This window comes from Ochotona curzoniae, unplaced genomic scaffold (genome assembly GCF_017591425.1).
Source record: "Ochotona curzoniae isolate NIBS_2020 unplaced genomic scaffold, NIBS_Ocur_1.0 contig_3819, whole genome shotgun sequence".
NCBI classification, from domain to species: domain Eukaryota; kingdom Metazoa; phylum Chordata; class Mammalia; order Lagomorpha; family Ochotonidae; genus Ochotona; species Ochotona curzoniae.
The window spans coordinates 16,589,841-16,597,443 of NW_024466004.1; positions in this window are offsets into that span (position 1 = coordinate 16,589,841).

The following is a 7,603-nucleotide window of genomic DNA, read 5'->3' on the forward strand; positions in this document are numbered from 1 at the left end:
ATTGCTTCAGGTGTCTGTAACTAGAGGGACCACCTGACTGTAATTTTTTTTCCATGAGAACTAAGTGGACGTTTTCTATGAAAGTTTTTGTTTTTCTACGAAGTCTAGCTTCTTCCTGCTTCCTTTTTACTTCTCCTTTCCTGGAATAAAGATGTAATACCTGGACATGCAGTAGCTTTGTTTTGCAAGGAAGAGGTGAAAGGTGTGAAGACAAAAGTCTCATTTTGAGACAACTGAAAAGTGTGTCTGCTTAAGGATTCCACAGAGAAAACAATGATCAAAGTCACAAAGCAACAATTACAATTTCAAACAGGGTTACCATTTTTTTTTTAAAGATTTATTTTTATTATTATTTTTTTTTATTGGAAAGGCGGATATACAGAGAGGAGAGACAGAGAAGAAGATCTTCCGTCCGATGATTCACTCCCCAAGTGAGCTGCAACGGGCCGATGCTATGCCGGTCCAAAGCCAGGAGCCTCTTCGGGGTCTCCCACGCGGGTGCAGGGTCCCAAAGCCTTGGGCCGTCCTCGACTGCTTTCCCGGGCCACAGGCAGGGAGCTGGAAGGGAAGCGGGGCTGCCAGGATAGAACCGGCGCCCATATGGGATCCTGGGGCGTGCAAGGCAAGGACCTTAACCACTTGCGCCACTGCGCCGGGCCCAGGGTTACCATTTTTACCTCCTACGCTAGAGTTGAGTTGTTTTTTTTGTTGTTGTTTTTTAAAAAATTTGTATGCTTGGTATTTTTTTTATCTTTTTTATCTTAAGGTAGCAACAATAATGAGAAAAGGAGCAAAATGGAGATCCTTTTAACAAACTTGACACTGAGTCTATCCTAAGGGCAAAATTTCAAGTATATAAAAATGTGTAATTCACAAACTTGACACCACACATTATTTATAATACAGATAAAGTAAGAGCAATCTAAATTTCTAGCAACTGAAAGAAGATTCTATAAACTGCAATAAAATTACATGGTAAATACCTATCTCAGGATAAAGCATTCATGCATTGTACTACCTTTCACTTCATTTCTTACTTCCAAGTTTTTTGTAATGAACACATCCATTTATAGTAAGAAAAAAATTTACCATTTTCAAGTAAGATAGACTTCAGTAACATACATTTCATCCCACAACATGGCCTAGGATCACAAAAGTCCCAGCCTCATGGCATCAAGGCATTGAAGCTGGTTCTGAAACGTTGGAGGAAACGCGGTGGCACCACCTAAAAGTGAATGCAGAGAAAAGGGAAACGCAAAGTGGCCAGAGAAAGGCATTGTGGAGCTAGAGGGAGGACCAACTGTCAGACCTGCAGTAGGCACTAATGGGGCTTGTGAAGGACTTCATGAAGACAGAAGGATTCCTGCAGAAGCAGTGGGGGAAATAAAGAGGGACAGGTAAGTTACTTGGGAAGGAGAAGAACTGAGGCATTGGTGTTGGTAATGGAGCAGAGGAGGACTGACAGATACGGTGAACTCCCTACTCTGTAATTAAACCAAGTGTACTAGGCTCACTTCTGCTTAAGTCCGCTGGCAAGTGCAGGACATGAAAACAGCTTTCAGAGGGAACCTGCCAGCAGCCACTGGACCCAGTTCAGTTAAAGAGCCCACCTAGGCAGCTTTGTGGCCTCTGTCATGGCAGAAAGGTTCTAGGTTAGTGTCTGCTGAGTGCTTGGAATATAATGTGATGGAGAACTCCTTTTTTTTAAAAAAATATGTGTTTATTTTTATCAGAAAGATTTATGGGGAGAAAGAGAGAAAGATCTTCTGTTCACTGGTTCACTCCCCAAGTGGCTGCAACAACCAGAGCTAACCTTATCCAAAGCCAGGAGCTTCCTCTGGGTCTCCTGCGTGGGTGCAGGGTCCCAAGGCTTTGCGCCATCCTCCACTTCCTTTCTCAGACTGCAAGCAGGGAGCTGAGTGGGAAGTGGAATTGCTGGGTCACAAACCAGCATCTATATGAAATCCTGGCAAGGTGAGGATTTAGCCAGTGAGCCATCATGCCAAGCTCCCCAAAATAATTTTTCTAAATAACCTTAGGATGATTTTAAACATTTTCATCAGAAAATTCATTTTTATTTCCTTCAGTTGTATCTTATTCTTAGGTAATAGCTGTGATAATGTTAGTTAATAATTGGGCAATTAATATTCAATTCAGTTCAGTCTAATGGCAAAATAGTGTATTTTAATTCGATCTACTGCATTTAATACCCACATCCCATATCAAATCTTTTTCTTTTTTTCAAATGAATCCTTGTTATATATTCTCTGTTTGCTCCCTCTCTGTGAAACTGGAAACATTTATTTTCAAGTCTTCTTTTTTTCTTCCATATATATATATAGTTCTCCTGTATGTATAGTTCATGAACTTAATTTCTCATATCAGTGTGTCTGCTGCCTCTCCATTTGATCTTGTGTTTCTTGTGGGCATAGGTAACTGTGACCTCTGAATGTCCAGTCTGATCTCAAGTTGCAGAACTGGGCCCGTTGTCCTGTGTAATAACTGTATGCTGGAAGAGAGAAGAAGCTCCTGTATGACCGGGGACTGTCTAGGAACCAGATCTGTGGGTGTAATGATCTTGGACTTGCCAGACTCTAGAATCATGAGAAAGAAATTTCTGTTATTCACTAGCAGCCCAGTTTATAGCCTTTATTGTAATAGTCCAAGTGGACCAAACAGCAAATAGGCACCAATTAGGCCTCAACACAGCCTGTGGAAGTACCCTGCTTCCCTCTACAGGGAGATAGTTTCTGAGACAGAGCAGGAAACAGTATTGCACGGGACAAGAGCAGAGATTGCCTCCATCGCGGTTTCGAGAGTGGGGATGTAGGTAAATATATATAGCAAAGCTAAACTCTACATTGCTAGTTGGATTTGTTCAGTGTGTTTATTGTATGTCAATACAGTATTGGTGGGCTCCGTGTACCCCTGAATAGCACTCTGACATGTTGAGCTCAGCTGGGGAAGTAGAAGCAAGGTCTCTCAGGTAAGCTCCTGGTCCAGTCTTCTTTCTCTTTCCCAGATGAAGGGAAAGATTCTGATAGTCTCCTCTCTTGGTCTGCCAAAGAGAGCGCAACTTTCTTTTGCTCCCAGCTGAAATTTCTTTATCTGTGGCCGAAAAGAGGGCTGTGAGGATGTGCCCACATCTGGCTGCACCTCCTCACAAGATAATGTCTGTCTGTCAGACGCATTCATCTCCCAGAGAGACTCTTAACAGCTGATTACTGTCTCCATGTCCATTCATTTCTTTATCCATCAATTACTAACTTTCAAAATAGCTTACATTTCTCCTCTCCTCTTTGTTACTTATGAAGAAGGCTGCATAAGGAGCTGAATTTCCTTGGACTGGTGGGTAATCACACTGCTTTGCATGTTAAGGGAGTTGTGCATCTTTTCTCCTGTTAATCTGTTTATTGCTAGGTTGTTTCAGTGGGTCTTCCAGGGGTGAAGGGAAAGTGATTCCTTCTTCCTATAATATTGTGAATAATGAGCAAGACAATGAAAAAACAGAGTATTATTTAGGGCTTGGTTCAAAGTTCCAACTATTTCCTGGTTCAACGTTCCAACTATTTCTTTTTTTTTAATCCTTTTTTATCCTTTTTTTTTTAAAGATTTATTTATTGTTATTAGAAAGGCATATTTTTACAGAGTGAGGTAGAAACAGAGAAGAATCTTCCAGCTGCTGAGTCATTCCCCAAATGGCTGCAATGGCCAGAGCTGGATCAAGCCAAAATCAGGAGCCAGGCGCTTCTTCTGGGTCTTCTGGGTGCAGGGTCCCAAGACTTTGGGCAGTCTTTGACTACTTTCCCAGGCCACAAACAGGGAGCTGGATGGGAAGTGGAGCAGCCAGGACATGAACCAGCACCCATATGGGATCCTGACACTTAGGAGGGGAGGATTAACCAATTGAGCCATCGCGCTATGTTCAGTCTTAAGTTTCTTTTAAAAATAATTGTCATGTAGGAAAATGTATATATTCATAGGAATATCAATTCAGAGGAAATTCATGGCCAAATTATAGTGTTGTTTATTTTAAAATAACTCTTCACTGCCCTTACTTGAGGGTCAAGTTCTCATTCCATTTTTCCATAGTCATGCATTGTCAGCTTTACTGTGTATGTGGGTGTGGGTACCTGGGTTTATGACTAAGTACTTTCTCAGGTATGAATGGGCCATGTAACATGCTTTAGGAACTTGATCATGGACTTTGTTTCATGTCAGACTTCTAAGCATTAGCTCAGTGCAGCTTTGAGTAGTCACAGTGAATCAGCAAGAGTTAAACGTGAGTATGTGAAATGACAACAAACTCCTCTGCCAAGAAAAGTTTCATCTTCAATGGGTCTCTGCCTGCTTCTGCTATGTAATCTTTACTTTTACATTTAGGTAAATACTCTCTATCTAATGTAAGTACAAATATTTAGAATTTATGCTTCTGAATGGGACATGCTTTGCTAATGACCGTGGTGAGATACGGTGAGGCAATATATTTGGAAGAACATCTGGATCCAATAGAGTTAGTATGCCAAAGAAATGCAGTACTGCTGAATCACTATGATTTGGTGATTTTTCTATTGAAAAGGATATATTGAGAACTCACTTAAAAAAAAAAAAACAAAGATATAGTTTATTTCTATTTGAAAGGCACAATTACAGAAAGAAGAGAGCCAGATCTTCCATTCACTGACTCACTCCCCACATGGTCAGCAGCCACTCCTAGGCTTCCCATATGGGTGCAGGGACCTCAGTGCTAGGGCCATCCGCCACTGCTTTCCCAGGCTATCAGCAGGAATGCTGAATTGGAAGCAGAACTGCTGGGATTCAAACTAGCACCCAGTTGGAATACTTGTGCCACAGCCAGAGGCTTAACGTGCTATGCTACAATGCTGCCACCTTCCATTCCTTTCTTTTGCTGCAGCAGGTCTGGAGACACTGTCATTTGTTTCCCTGCAAGTATGTTACATTTCAAGTCTTGCACTGTGAGACACAGAACACAAAATGAGAACTCAGAACACAGAAGCCTTGTGTTCTGGGGGAAACCAGTTTGTCTCCATGCCTCCAGGACTGTGGATTGAACTTACCGTGGAAGAGTTGATTGATGCTCAGACACCAGGACACTGAGATTTAAATAAGCAAAGATGTGCCTTAATTCCATCCATTTGGTAATTTAGAAACACTCAAAAGTGGAACATAGTAAAGGTATTTCAAATTGCTTTAGAGAGAGAATTACAAAATAGTGATTTTTAGGAGACAAACCTTTTTGGACACCAATAAGAAAAATCCAAGGTCAGTGAGTTGTGGACAGTCCTAAGTCAATGTAATAACAGAAGGTTTACCTGGCAAGACTGATTAAGTGTAGGGGAAGTGGTGTTGACTGTAGGAATGGAAGCTGTAACAATCAATGGAGACTGTCTTAGGCGAGTAGGCATGGTGTTGGAGATATCCCATAGAAACACAATGTTGAACAAAACCAAATAGCATTGCAAATGACCCAAGATTCTGTCCATGTCAAAGAGGGCTGGAAGGCTCTTAAGAGTCTGTTGGAGAAACCCTGCATCCCAATAAGGCAAATTTGTGTTATCCTTATATTTCCAACCCTTAATATTGATCATGAACTGTCTTGGAATAAACTTGTTTGCCTGTTTCTTTGGAACTGTATTGAACCTACCTGTGAACCTCTGGTAGCTAATGAGTGTTGTGCTGAATTAGGAAACAACCCGATCTCACTTTCTTAACATTGAATCTAAAATGAAAGAATTAGTGCCTCTAGCTGTGTTTTAGCTCTTTCAGTAGGGTTCTGGCTTCCGTATGAACATGTTATCATTCCACAAAGCACACTTTGCTTTCTAAGTCTACTTCAAACTTTATACCATTGGAGAGAAACTTATCTCCAGCTGTTCCCTCATGGTTTGTGTGAACCATGAATTTTTTGTTTGTTTGCTTGCTTTTATTTTTGTACAATACTAATGAATTCACAAATGTGTAAACACACTTAAACTGGTTTTTCATGAATATATATGTTACTCCCTAAGGTATTTTCTTCTATTTGTTTTCCACAAAATGCATAGTAGAGTCCTTCATATACAGTGGATGCTAGTTAAATACTGATTAAAATGGGTAACAATTAAAAAGGTCATATAACTTCAGTCAGTCTGGAAGATATTTACTTTGCTTGATACATCTTTGTGACAGTTTGTCACAATAAAGCCTTTTGCTGCTCATGTGTCATTCCTTTGTGTTTTCTTTATTCTACCCTCCTTAAGTATGTACACTGTGGGTCTCACCAGGCTAGAATAGGGCATTGTCCTTGTGGATTTTGTCACCTGTACCATTAAATAAGATAGGAAAAACCAAGCCGAGTGCTTTTCTTTCCCCACAGTTAGCACACAGCACCTCACCTTTAGTTACTAGAATGTGAGGATTTTTCTTCATCTTTTCTCCAATAATATCAACTGGGTATCCTGTAATTCATATCACTTCAATTCTGACATTGTCTATCTGGAGGTAACATAACATGCCACCGGCTAAGAGCTCAGACCCATACACCTGCCTCCACTTCAGATGCCAATCACAAGTAGGATGTCATTTGTACTTCTGATCATCCAGCTATACAAGTTGAGCTTTTCTCCCATCTCTTCCTTGGGTTTGATTAATTAAATTAGGGTGGCTCACAAAACTCAGAGAGATACTTAAATTGACCGATCTACTGGAGAGGATATTACAGAAGGTATAAATAAACACGCTGGAATAGGTTCACAGGGTGGACAATACGGGAACAGGCACAGAACTTTCTTGCCCTCTGTGAATGAATGGTCACATGCTCAGCTACTTCCTAGAAACTCTCAGAGTCCAGTCCTTTGATGCTTTTATGGAGGCTCTGTTACATAGGAAGGATTTATTACCTTGTTGACCCCATGATCAGCAAGCACAACCTTTAATGCCTCTGCTTTATATTGAAATGAAGATTAATGATGGGCTTGAAAGACCCTACCGTTAATCCTGTCTTGGTCTTTCTAGTGGCCAGTGAACATTCTCAAACTATTTAGGACTCTCCAGGATTCAATCTCTACCTTAGCATATTAAGGACACTACCATCACCTTGGAGATTATTACCAAGGGTTTAGGAGCAGTAAGTCAAGAGACAGGGACAAAGGTCAAATATTTCATGCATTTCATAATAATGCACCATGTGTAACTTACCAGAAAGAGCAGATATTTACCTATAAGCCCAAAAGCTTGCTAAAGGGTTGACAGTGTTTACTAAAGAGAGAGTGAACCAATGGAAAGCTCTAGCAGTAAACCACTGGGATTAGAGTTCAGATAGCATTGTGATTTTGTCCAGATTACTTCTCTGTGCCCTCTTGTGTCTTTGTGTTTGCCCTGTAATAAAATGAGGACAATGATAATTGTGGTATGGTGTGACTGGGCAGGCAGCTGGGTAAGCCCAAGTGACTTGGAGTCCTTATACTCCTGCATGGTATCTCTTTCCCTGCTGGTGAACAACACCTACCTTCTCAAGATGCCCCTGTGTCTCATCAGGAACCAACAAGAGACTCCATGACTGTATAGATATTAATTTCCATGTGAAGGTGCCAAAAATTCCCGG